Here is a 12,616-nt window from a genome sequence, read left to right on the forward strand (position 1 = left end):
AGCCAAGCGCGGGTCGCTCCGAGAGCTGGGACCTCGCACATAGTCCGCAGCCCTGCACTCACCTCTGGGTTCCACCGCACCCCATTTGCTCCCCAGGGGCGGGTTCCTTACACCGGGGTTTGCTCGGCAGCGCCAGGCCGTTCACCCCCTGCTTCCTGACCCAGCAACGTCTCCTCACCCCCGACCCCCGGCTTCTATTGGTCGAATTCCTCCGTGGGCGGGCCTAGGATGTTGATTGACATCCAAGCGTGCGGAGCCCAGAGCCTTGAGGCGAGCACGCGGAGTTGGGGCTCTTTTACCTTGGAGCCAGTAGGCTCCAGCGCACTAGGTGACCCTGCAGCTTTTGGTCTCCTGCCAGCGGTGGGTCTGACCCCTTTGGCAACCCAATTCTTTTTTTTTTTTTTTTTGCGTTTTATTCTAATTTGTCATACATGACAGCAGAATGCATTTCAATTCATAATACACAGAGCACAATTTTTCATGTCTTTGGTTTTTCACAAAGTAGAGTCACACCATTTGTGTCTTCTTACATGTACGTAAGGTAATGATGTTCATTTCATTCCACCATTTTTCCTACCCCCATGCCATCTCCCTTCCTCTCCCTCCCCTTTGCCTTATCTAAAGTTCCTCCGTTTTTTCCATGCTCCCCATCCTGTCCCTATTATAAATCAGTATCCTTATATCAGAGAAAACATTCAGCATTTGGTTTTTGGAGATTGACTTACTTCACTTAGCATAATATGCTCCAACTCCATCCATTTACCTGCAAATGCCATGATTTCATTCTCTTTTAATGATGAGTAATATTCCATTGAGTGAATATATATATATATATATCACAGTTTCTTTATCCACTCATCTACTGAAGGGCATCTAGGTTGGTTCCACAATTTAGCTATTTTGAATTGTACTGCTATAAACGTTGATATGGCTGTGTCCCTGTAGTATGCTGTTTTTAAGTCCTTTGGGTATAAACTTAGGAGTGGGATAGCTGGGTCAAATGGTGGTTCCATTCCCAGTTTTCCAAGGAATCTCCATACTGTTTTCCATATTGGGTGCATCAATTTGCAGTCCCACCAGCAATGTATAAGTGTGCCTTTTTCCCCACATCCTTGTCAGCACTTATTGTTGTCTGTATTCTTAATAGCTGCCATTCTGACTGGAGTGAGATGAAACCTTAGAGTAGTTTTGATTTGCATTTCTCTAATTGCTAGAGATGTTGAACATTTTTTTTTATTTTTATTTTTTAATGTTTATTTTTTAGTTTTCGGCAGACACAACATCTTTGTTTGTATGTGGTGCTGAGGATTGAACCGGGCCGCACGCATGCCAGGCGAGCGCGCTACCACTTGAGCCGCATCCCCAGCCCGATGTTGAACATTTTTTCATATATTTGTTGGTTGATTGTATATCATCTTCTGAGAAGTGTCTGTTCATTTCCTTGGCCCATTTATTGGTTTTTTTTTTTTTGTTTTTTGTTTTTTTTTTTGGTGTTAAGATTTTTGGTTTTTTTTTAATATATCCTAGAGATTAGTGCTGTATCTGATGTACATGTGGTAAAAATTTGTTCCCATTCTATAGGCTCTCAATTCACCTCACTGATTGTTTCTTTTGCTGAGAAGAAGTTTTTTAATTTTAATCCATCCCCTTTATTGATTCTTGATTTTAATTCTTGCACTACAGGAGTCTTATTAAGGAAGTCAGGGCCTAAGCTGACAAGATGGAGAATTTGGCCTACTTTTTCTTCTATTAGGTAACCCAGTTCCTTTTGACATCACCATTTCCCTGAAGCATTGGCCTCAAGGCTTTTTTTGTGTCCTCAAAATGACCACAACCAGAGATAACCCTGCTTAGGCTGTCTTTCTTGTGCAGTGGTGGAATTTATTGTTCTGTGTACCAAACACACACAATTTATTAAGTATGGAGATGGCAAGACCTTGAATCTTTCCTTGCTTTGAAATTAATCGACTTCTATTCACACTTGAAGCCATCCTGTTCTTTTTACTCTCACAATATATGACGCAGGTCTCCTGGCAAAAAATACCAGAATCTTCTTTGCCCTTCAATTCTCAGTTATCCTGTTTTGAACATTATTCTAACTGTGAAACATCAGCAGCAGTTGTGTGAAATTGAGGAACTGAATCAGATGCACTCTCAGGAAGCTGGAAGGAATTGCTGGCTTCTTAGTTTCTCAAAAGTGCTCAGAGCACAGTGGTGTTATCACAGCAAAACACAAGTTCAAAAAGTGTCCCGCCCCCAGACTGTTATCCCACGGTTGAAGGAGAAGAATTAATATAAATTACAACTGATCTTATTTTTTTCATATATTGATCACAGTGGACTCGATGTGCTCATTCAGATGTTTTCATGGCAGCCCTACATGCATGAATAACCAGACTCATGAATGGAATAATGGGTAGCTCTGCCCTAACTTCTAGAGTAACAATTTCATTCTCCTTTCTGGAGGAAATAAAGCTTTCCAAGGCCTTTTGTAGTCATAAAAGGTAGCTTCCATGTCTCTGTTCTTAAAGACCCTCTGCCCCAGGCTGAACTTCTGCTCTGATGAAGCTTTATCTCCCAATAGGTGAGCCCAGTCTTCACAGTTTGGCTCACAAGTGGCAAATACTTAGACATGAGGATTTGGGATTCATTGACCCCATTCACTCAGAGGCACTCATCACCCAGAAGCATTTGTATGAAAAGAGGAAGAGCCTCAGAATGAGCTAAGAGGAACTTCTCTGTACATTTAAAATAAATGAGGCCTTTGAGTAATCGTGCACATATTTTAGTTATAGTCTCCCAAAAAGCAGTCAGGGCAAAAAGACCTGTCCATCTCTACTCGATTCTTAAAAGATTTCTCACTGCAAAGTCATCACACTTCCAACTCAGCACATCCAACACAGAATTTATTTCTCTTAGGAAATAGACTGTGGGTATTAAGGGTCGATAAGTAAAAGCAAATTAAGCCCATTTCTGATGCAGCTATTTTGGGATAATTCACTAGCAAATCTGGCTCCATCTCTGATGGCAGAAGCTTGGGGTACAGTGCTCTGGAACCTAAGTCAGTTCTTAATTTGGTGCCTTTGCTTCCTCCCTTTGAACAAGTGATGAGTTTGCACCCTGGGGCTGGGGTTGTGGCTCAGCAGTAAAGTGCTCACCTAGCAGGTGGGAAGCCCTGGGTTCGATCCTCAGCACCACATAAAAGTAAATAAAATAAAGGTATTGTGTCTAACTACAAATAAAAAATAATTATTTAAACTAAATAAATAAAATAAAGATACTGTATCCAGCTACAGCTAAGAAATAAATATTAAAACAAAAAAAGTAAGCGTCCGGCATAACTTTACATACTAACCACTAATTCCAAAAACATGATGAACCATAATGAACCAGTGCACAGGAAGAGGTATTTGGTGCCACTACTATGTTGTTTCATGCCCTCAAATTAAGGGACAGATTTTCTTCTTTTATTTAAATATATTTTTAATTGATACAAAAAAACATAGAACATAATAACTGTATGTATTTATGGGGTACCATATGATGTTGCAATACATGTATAGAATATGTAATGCTTAGATCAGGTTAAATGTGTCTATTTTCCTTTTTTTTTTTTTTTTTTCCCGTACCGGGGATTGAATTCAGGGGCACTTGACTACTGAATCACATCCCAGCCCTATTTTGTATTTTAATTAGAGACAGAATCTCACTGAGTTGCTTAGTGCCTCACCATTGCTGAGGCTGGCTTTGAACTCCTGATTCTCCTGCCTCAGCCTCCGGAGTCACTGGGATCACGCATGTGCCATTGAGAGCCGGGCCTTTTTTTTTTTTTTTTTGGAGACAAGATGTCACTAGGTTGTCCAGGTTGGCCCTGAACACACAATTTTTCTTCCTCAGTCTCCCCAGTAGCTGCAGCTACAGGTACAGGCCACTGTGCCCAGTTATTTTCCTTTTCTGAACTTATAATTGATGATAGGTAATTGTACATATATGGGTTGGGGAGATACTAGATTTTTTTTTCCTGCTCTTTATTTCTCCAGCTCAAATCAAATTCCACTGATAATCAGAATAACATCAGTAAATAGATAGAGCATTTGTTAACATGCATGAGGCCATGGGTTCAATACCCAGTGAAGGATATAAAATAACAACCCTCAGGAATAAAGGATTGGTCCTGGATGAAGAAGGCAAACAATCGGCTCTGGGCTCTGGACTTTCATCCTTTCCCAGTAACTATGAGTCCTGGGTGGAGAAGGCAGACAATGGGCTCTTGGGCTCTAGGATCTGGACTTTCATCCCAGTATCAATGGGTGTTGAAGCTTTTACAGATGGTTTCCTAATTTAGACTTTGAACCTGCACAACTAGTTTCCTGACTACCCAAATCTCTAATGATTAAGTCACACTAAACATTCTGCTAAAATTAACTCCAATTAAAACCTATAAACAGACCCCTCTTGCAACCAATTGCTAATTTCTCCCCTGAAAATGTGCCATTTCACCGCTGCTTAATAAAGACAGCTTGGTGATCCATTGAGGTCTGCTCCTGTTTCAGTTATTTTTGCTTACACCCAGCACCACAAACACACACACACACAAAAGTAGGAATTTTAAGTCCTATTTCCAGTCTGCTGAGTTAGAGTCTCAAGGGCAGGAATATGTAATACCTGCATTATGTTAAGCTTTCCAGACTTTTTTTTTTTTTAAGTCCTACAAATTGAATTTAGGGCCTCAAACATATTAGGCAAATGCATCCCCAGTCTTATTTATTCTTATTTTGAGACAGGGTCTTGCTTAATTGCCCAGGCAAATTTAATCTTGAATAGCTGGGATTACAGGCATATGCCACCAAGCCCAGCACTCTCCAGATTTTAAAAATCTTTTTTATATTAAAACTATTCAATTAATTTTAAAGAAAAGAGGAGTAACAAAGAGCTCTAGTGTGTAGAGTACCTGTATACCCCTCATCCAACTTCCCTTAAAGTTAATATTGTATATAACAGCACAATTACCAAGACTATGAAATGAAGACCAATATAATACTATTTCTGTAGACTTTATTTGGATTTCACCAGTTGTTCCGTTAATGTTCTTTTTATCATCCAGGATTCTATGTTGCATTTATTCATCTTGTCTCCTTAGTCTTTTCCAATCTGTGACAGTCTTTTCCTTGTGTTACAGTTTGGGTCTGGAATGTCTCCAAAAGGCTCCCATGTTGAAGGCTTGGTCCCCAACTAGTGGTGCTACTGGGAAGTGATGGAGGTGGGGCCTAATTGGAGGAAGTGTATTGGGACCACAACCTCCCTCTCCCTTTCCCTCTCTCTCTCCTTCCAGCCACCATGAAGTGGACCAGCTCTCTGCTCTGCCACATGCTCCCCCCCATAATATTCTGCCTCAGCACAGCCTCATACATAGCACTGGGGCCAAGCAGTCATGGACTGAAACTATAAGCCAAAATAAATTTTTCATCCTTTAAGTTGTTTTCCTCAGATATTTTGTCAGTGACAGAAAAACTGACAAACACTCCTTTTTTTTTTTGTGCGTGTGTGTGTGTGTGTGTGTGTGTGTGAACTTAAAAACTTTTGAAAAATATTGGTCAGGCATTTTGTAAACTGTCCTTCAATTTGGGTTTGTCTTGTGTTTACTCACAATTTTTCAGGGATCTGCATTTGGAAGAAGAATACTACAGTGAAGTGTCCCTCCCATCACATCAGAGCAGGAAGCCTATCAGAGTAACATGATTTATCATTCATGGTGTCAATCTTGATCACTTGGTTAAGGTTTCTCCACAGAAGAATTTCTGATTTTCCCTTTTCATATTCTATTTGTTAGAAACATGCCATTAAATCCAGCCTAAGCTCAGGAAAGAGAAATGAGCTCTAGTTTCTAAAGGAAGAAGTATAAGAGAACTTGTGGATATATGTTTAAACCACTTTAATAATCAATATTTGTTTAGGGGAAAACACTTTGGGGCTGGGGTTATGGCTCAGTGGTTGAGTGCTTACCTCACATGTGTGAGGCACTGGGTTTGATCCCTGGCACCATAAAAATAAATAAAATAAAGGTATTGTGTCCATCTACAACTAAAAGAAAATCGATTAAAAAAAAACTTTGAAGCAATGTAAATATCCTGTCTCTCTTTAAAGTTCTGTCCACCAATTTTAGCATTAATCAGTTTTCTAAATGATTTTTCTGTTTTCCTCTATATTCATTGTCTGGAAAGCTCCTGTAAGAAATAGCTTTCCCTTCTTCCAGCTTAATTTATTTATTTAACAGTTTGTTTATCAGGGTACACTTATGGATATTTATTTTGTTCCTTGGGTTATAATACAAAGCTACTATTGCTCAAATTATTACAGTTTTGGCCATTGGAGCTCTTTCAGGTTGACATGCTCTGTCATTTCTTTTTTTTTTTTTTTAAGCACTGCTATATTTCTGGCACTTTAGGATGTTCTGGGCTTTCTTGTATTGAAAATTGGTAGAGACCAAGATCTGGGTGCTAAGTGTGCTTTTTGCTATGGCAGCATCATTCTTTCTAGGATGTCTCAACCAAAAGCACCAGAAGTACATGTGTGTACACTAACCCATGTATAAACACATTTCTATATTTAGTTCCATAACTGTATATAAATTAATATAAACATCAGTTGATATTGGCATATATAACTTGAATGAAGCATCACAAGTCTCATTCTAGCATTTTCCCTTTGCCTATTTCTTTCTCCAATAAGATACCTAGCAATCATTATATTTACTCTTAACCCTAGTATACATGTAGTAAAATAACCGAAAATTTATAACCCTGTAAGAAACAAACTTATCAACTAGAGTACACTGATTCTGAACTATTAGTACAGATTTTTTTGTTTGCTTTTTGTGAGCAAGTGTGTGTTTTCTTGTGGTGGTGGTTTATGTGGTACTGGGCTTTGAACCCAGAGCCCTGTGCATGTTAGCCAAGCACTCCACCCCAGCTCTATTTTTGAGAGAGGGTCTTGCTAAATTGGCCAGGGTAACTTTGAATTTGGAATCCTCCTGCTTCAGCTTTGCAATTAGCTGGGGTTACAGGAGGTCATAACCATGCCCACCCCTACTTTTTGACTTAGCCTTACACTATCCAGTCAAAACAATTTTCCAAAATTACTTAGGCTATCTCCCTTTTTGTTCATCTCCTTCAGTGAGATTATGTCATACATTTGTTAAACAGTAGGATTTCTTTTTCATAGTCTATATTCCATCCTGAGATTCCTCTGACATCATAGTTCAGATTTGGGAAGGTGATAAAACTTGCTTACAGTAAAGTTTAATCTTTTAATATATTGTTGTATAGACTTTGACAAAGAAATGGACTCATATCCACAACTACAGTTTGATATACAATAGTTTCATTACACAAAAATTCCTGTATGTGACCCCTTTATAAAAGTCAATCCCTTCCTCAATGCCTAGCAACCACTCACCTCTTTTCTCTCCCTATAGTGTTGCATTTTCCAGAATGTTATATAGATAGAATCATACAATGTGTATTCCCAAGATTTGATTATCAGCAAGTTTGGCAACCATTATTCTTACTAATTCAGATACCATGTGATAAAGCACTAACATCCAACTAATCACCAAACTGGGAGTCAGTCTCATTTTAGACACATTTTTAAAGGGTATAACCTCCCAGATTGGTTAAATTATCTAAATTTGGAAGAACCTTGTCTGAGGTGCAAAGAGGTCTTCTTTCCTTTCAAAGATGCATGAGAAGATACAAGAAAAGCTTTGTTACCCTGCTGACTTCTTCCTTCCTCTCTTGAGAGCACACTTCCATTTCCACCCATTTGAGTTATATTTGTTTCCAAACAAGTTTATGCCAGTTATGTTACTGTCAGTCACATATTATAATTACCTATTATCATATGAAGCTTTGAAATCAAGTGTAAAAAGATAAAATAGTCAAGAAAAACAAAGTTACATGCTGTGGAAGTACTCAGAAGTATATTGATTGAAACGGCGGCGGGGGGGGGGGAACTTCTATTGACTTAAAGACCAGAGAGAGAAATTATCAAAATTTAGAAGTATTCTGAATTCAAATGGCTTTGTAAATTCTTTTAGGTTCTCACTCCATTTTAAAGAAATATTGAAATGGCAAAATGTAGTAGTTATTTTTGATATGTTAAAAAATTGTAGATATTAATGAGGTACCATGTTTCAATACTGTATACACTGTATAATGTTTAAATAAGGTTAAATGTATCCATCTTCCCATTTATCATTTCTTTATGGTGAAAACATTCCAAATTTTTTCTTCTACCTTTCTGAAATGAGTAGTATATAACTATTATTTATAGTCACCATACTGTGCAACAGCACACCCAAACTTCTTAACTCCTCTCTGCCATAACTCAGTACTCACTGATCAACCTTTCCCCATCCCTCCCTGGCACTCTCCCCAGCCTCTGGTAACCATCATTCTATCTCAACTTCTAGAGCAAACTTTTTTGGATTCCACAAATGAGTGACATCATGCAGTACTTGTCTTTCTGTGCCTGGTTTATTTCACATAATATAACGATCTCCAGTCCCATCCACGTTATCAAAATGACAGTATTTCATTATGTCTAAATAGTATTCAATTTTTGTCTATATACCACATTTTTAAATCTGTTCATTAACTTAGATCATTTCCATCTCTTGGTCATGGTGAACAGTGAGTGTGAATATGCTAATAGGAGTATAGATGTCTTGTCAAAATACCAATTTCATTTCCTTTGGATAAACACCCAGTAATGGTATTGCTGGGCCTCATAGTTCTAGTTCTCCTTTTCTGAGGAAACTTCATATTGTTTTTCATAATTGCTGAACTAATTTACATTCCCACCAACAGTGTAGAAGTTCCCCTTTCTCTGAATTCTCATCAGCATTTACTTTTCATTTTTCAAAACAACCATTCTAAGTGAGGTAAGATGATAGCTCACTGTGGTTTTGATTTGCATTTCCTTGATGACATAGTCATATTGAACATTTTTGAGCATTTTGGCATATAATTATTGGTCATTTGTATGTGTCCTTCTGAGAAATGTCTATTTAGTTCTACTGCCCATTTATATAATGTTTTTGATTTTTTAAAAATTTGTTCTAGGGCTGGGGATGTGGCTCAAGTGGTAGCGCGCTCGCCTAGCATGTGTGAGGCACTGCGTTTGATTCTTAGCACCACATAAAAATAAAATAAAAGATATTGTGTCCACCTAAAACTAAAAAATAAATATTTTTTAAAAATTGTTCTAATTAGTAATATGATAGTAGAATGCATTTTGACACATCATATATAAATGAAACTAATGCCCATTTTTAAAATTTTTTTTTGATGTTTAGCTTTTTGTTCCTTATATATTCTTCATATTAACTCACTGTCACATGTATAGTTTGCAAATATTTTTTTTCCCATTTTGTAGGTTATCTATTCACGCTGGTGATTGTTTTCTTTGTTGTGCAGCTGTTTAGTTCCATACAATTCACTTGTTTATTTTTTGCTTTTGTTTTCTGTGCTTCGGGGTCTTGTCCAAAAAATATGCTTGCCCATTTTCATGTCCTGAAGTATTTTCCCTATGTTTTTTTCTAGTAGTTTCATAGTTTCAGGTCTTACATTTAAGTCTTTAATACATTCTGAGTTGATATTTGTAACTGATGGAAGATATAAGCTGGAAGAGGTAACTGAATGGTATGGCATGTTTGGCATGCACAAGACCCTGGGTTTGATCACCAGCACCAAAAACAAAAACAAACAAAAGAAATAAACCTTAAATTTTGTTTCATACCATACATAAAAATAACCTGAAAAGGATAAATAAGCTTAAACCTAAGAACTAAAATTACAATACTTCTAGAAGAAAACAAAAAAAGAACGTTTTAGTGGTCTTCAGTATGGCAAAGATTTTTTTACATATAACACACAAAGTACAAACACTTTTAAGTTAATACACTGGACTTCATCAAAATTTTAAACTTCTTCTTTTCAAAAAACATAATTATAGCTGGGCACAGTGGTGTACACCTGCAATCCCAGCAGCTCAGGAGGCTGAGTCAGGAAGATCTAGAATTCAAAGGCAGTCTCAGCAATGGCTAGGTGCTTAGCAACTCAGTGAGACCCTGTCTCTAAATAAAATTTTAAAAATGTTGCTCAGTGGTTAAGTGCCCCTGAGTTCAATCCCCAGTACCAACAACAACAACAACAACAACAACAACAAAAAAAAAAGGAGAAGAAAGAAAGAAAAACATGATTATAGCCAGGCATGGTAGCTCATACCTGTAATCATAGTGACTCAGGAGGCTGAGGTAGGAGGATGGTAAGTTCGAGGCCAGCCTCAACAACTTAGTGAGACCCTGTCTCAAAATAAAAAAAGGGCTGTGGGATTATGCTATGTGAAACTAGCCAATCCCTAAAAAACAAATAAATGCCAAATGTCTTCTTTGATATAATGAGAGCAACTAAGAACAGAGCAGGGAGGAAGAGCAGGAGGAAAAGATCAACTTTAAACAGAGACATGAGGTGGGAGGGAAAGGGAGAGAAAAGGGAAATTGCATGGAAATGGAAGGAGACCCTCATTGTTATACAAAATTACATATAAGAGGTTGTGAGGGGAATGGGAAAAAAAAACAAGGGAAAGAATTAAATTACAACAGATGGGGTAGAGAGAGAAAATGGGAGGGGAGGGGAGGGGAGATAGTAGAGGATAGGAAAGGTAGCAGAATACAACAGTTACTAATATGGCATTATGTAAAAATGTGGATGTGTAATCCATGTGATTCTGCAATCTGTATTTGGGGTAAAAATGGGAGCTCATAACCCACTTGAATCGAATGTATGAAATATGATATGTCAAGAGCTTTGTAATGTTTTGAATAACCAATAAAAAAAAAAAAGGGCTGCGGATGTGGCTCAGTGGTAAAGTGACTCTGGGTTCAATCCCTAGAACCCCCCCACCAAATATATATATGTATACACACACACACACACACAAACACACACACACACATATCAACAAGCAACACACAGACCAGGACAAAATATTTGATATATGCAGACTATATAAAGAACTCTAACATCTCAAAATAAGAAATGACACGGCTTTTTAAATAGGCAAATTTTATAAAATACTTAGCCAAATTTTGGGACACTTAACCAAAGAGGATAAACAGACAGCAAATAAACAAATTAAAAGATGCTCAATATCATTAGTTACTAGAGAAGTATAAATTAAAACCACAGGGATATACTATTATACATCCACCAGAAATGACCAAAATTAAAAAGACTGGCCATAACAAATATTAGTGAGGTAGGATAGATAGAACTATCCTATACTGTTGGTAGTAATGCAAAATGGAAAACAAAAACATTTTGGAAAACAAAACTGATTTGGCAGTTTCTTGAAAAGTTGGATATAACTATTCTATGATACAGCCATTCTTGCTCCAAGGCATTTGTCCAAGACAAATAAAAATATATGTCTATACTAAGACATTGGTAAAAATTCGTAGGAGCTTCATTTCTAATAGCTAAAACCTGGGAACAAACCAAATATCCTTTAGCAGATGAATGGATAAATTATGGTAAATAAAAACAACAGGATACTACTCAGAAATAAAAGGAATCACATGAATCTCAAAATAATTATGTTAAGGAAAAGAAACTTGACAGAAAAAGGTGTCATTAAAAAATGAGGAATCTTTTGGTGGCTATGAACATATTCATCATCTTGATTGTTGTGATGGTTTTATCAGCACATTTATGTGTTAATATTTATCAAATTCCTCACTTTAAACATATGCAGTTTACTCTAAGCAAATTTAATCTCAATAAAGACATTAAAAATTTATGATATATGAAGTTATTTTTTATGATTCCCCACACTGATTTTTTAATTCACCAACCAACTATTGTTCCTATTTTTATCAAATGAGAAGGCTTCTACTAAACTTACTACTAACACTTTCAATGCCCAATGTACTCACCAACCCCTGACAATGTGCTCTTGGAAGATAATATATGCTCTCCTCTACCCACAGAATTCCAGTGAATATCCTAGAGGTAATAAAATCTGTGCTGAATAAGACTAAATTAGCATTCCTTTCACTTATATCCATTTTCATGAGGCTAGAACTACTCTTCTGTATTCACTTATGACAACACTCCGGACCTTCCTCAGAATAATTCTATTGCAGTCTGCTCTGAACTTTACCTATTGATTGCAAGCAAAATGAATAATAACCATTACTACTACTAATCACAGAAATAAAGTTGAAGCACTCAAATGTATAAACCTTTTATTTAAAATGAGAAAATTAAATACATGTTAAATCAAGTATAATACAAAATATCAAGCCTTCCTAAAACAGGTTATAACCACTTTAAATCTTCTATTTCTAAAATAAAATTAAAGAGTGTTGAGAGCCACAGCGGAAGGGGCCCCAGCAAACTTCCAGCTGCCAGCAAACTTCCAGCTGCCAGCTGATGATTGGCTCACAGCGGCCCCAGCAACATCTAGCTGATTGGCTCCTCTGCGGTGATGCTCATTGGGCTGTTTCCCTGCCCTTTCAGACCACGGAGCTGCTCATTGGGGGACTTTTTTGGCT

At 37.3% G+C, this 12,616-nt stretch overlaps 1 protein-coding gene across 3 annotated transcripts in view; it reads right to left on the reverse strand.

Moving 5' to 3' along the window:
* The window catches only part of Nxpe3 (neurexophilin and PC-esterase domain family member 3), a 54,500-nt gene extending 54,295 nt beyond the window's left edge, over nt 1–205 (reverse strand). For all 3 annotated transcript variants that reach the window (XM_048803381.1, XM_048803382.1, XM_015478564.2), the window contains exon 1: nt 63–205. The gene's annotated coding sequence lies outside the window, so the exon portion shown is untranslated. The remainder of the gene's footprint in view (nt 1–62) is intronic.
* Between the last annotated feature and the right edge of the window lie 12,411 nt (nt 206–12,616).

The sequence above is a fragment of the Marmota marmota genome, unplaced genomic scaffold (assembly GCF_001458135.2).
Source record: "Marmota marmota marmota unplaced genomic scaffold, marMar, whole genome shotgun sequence".
In the NCBI taxonomy this organism is placed as follows: Eukaryota; Metazoa; Chordata; class Mammalia; order Rodentia; family Sciuridae; genus Marmota; species Marmota marmota.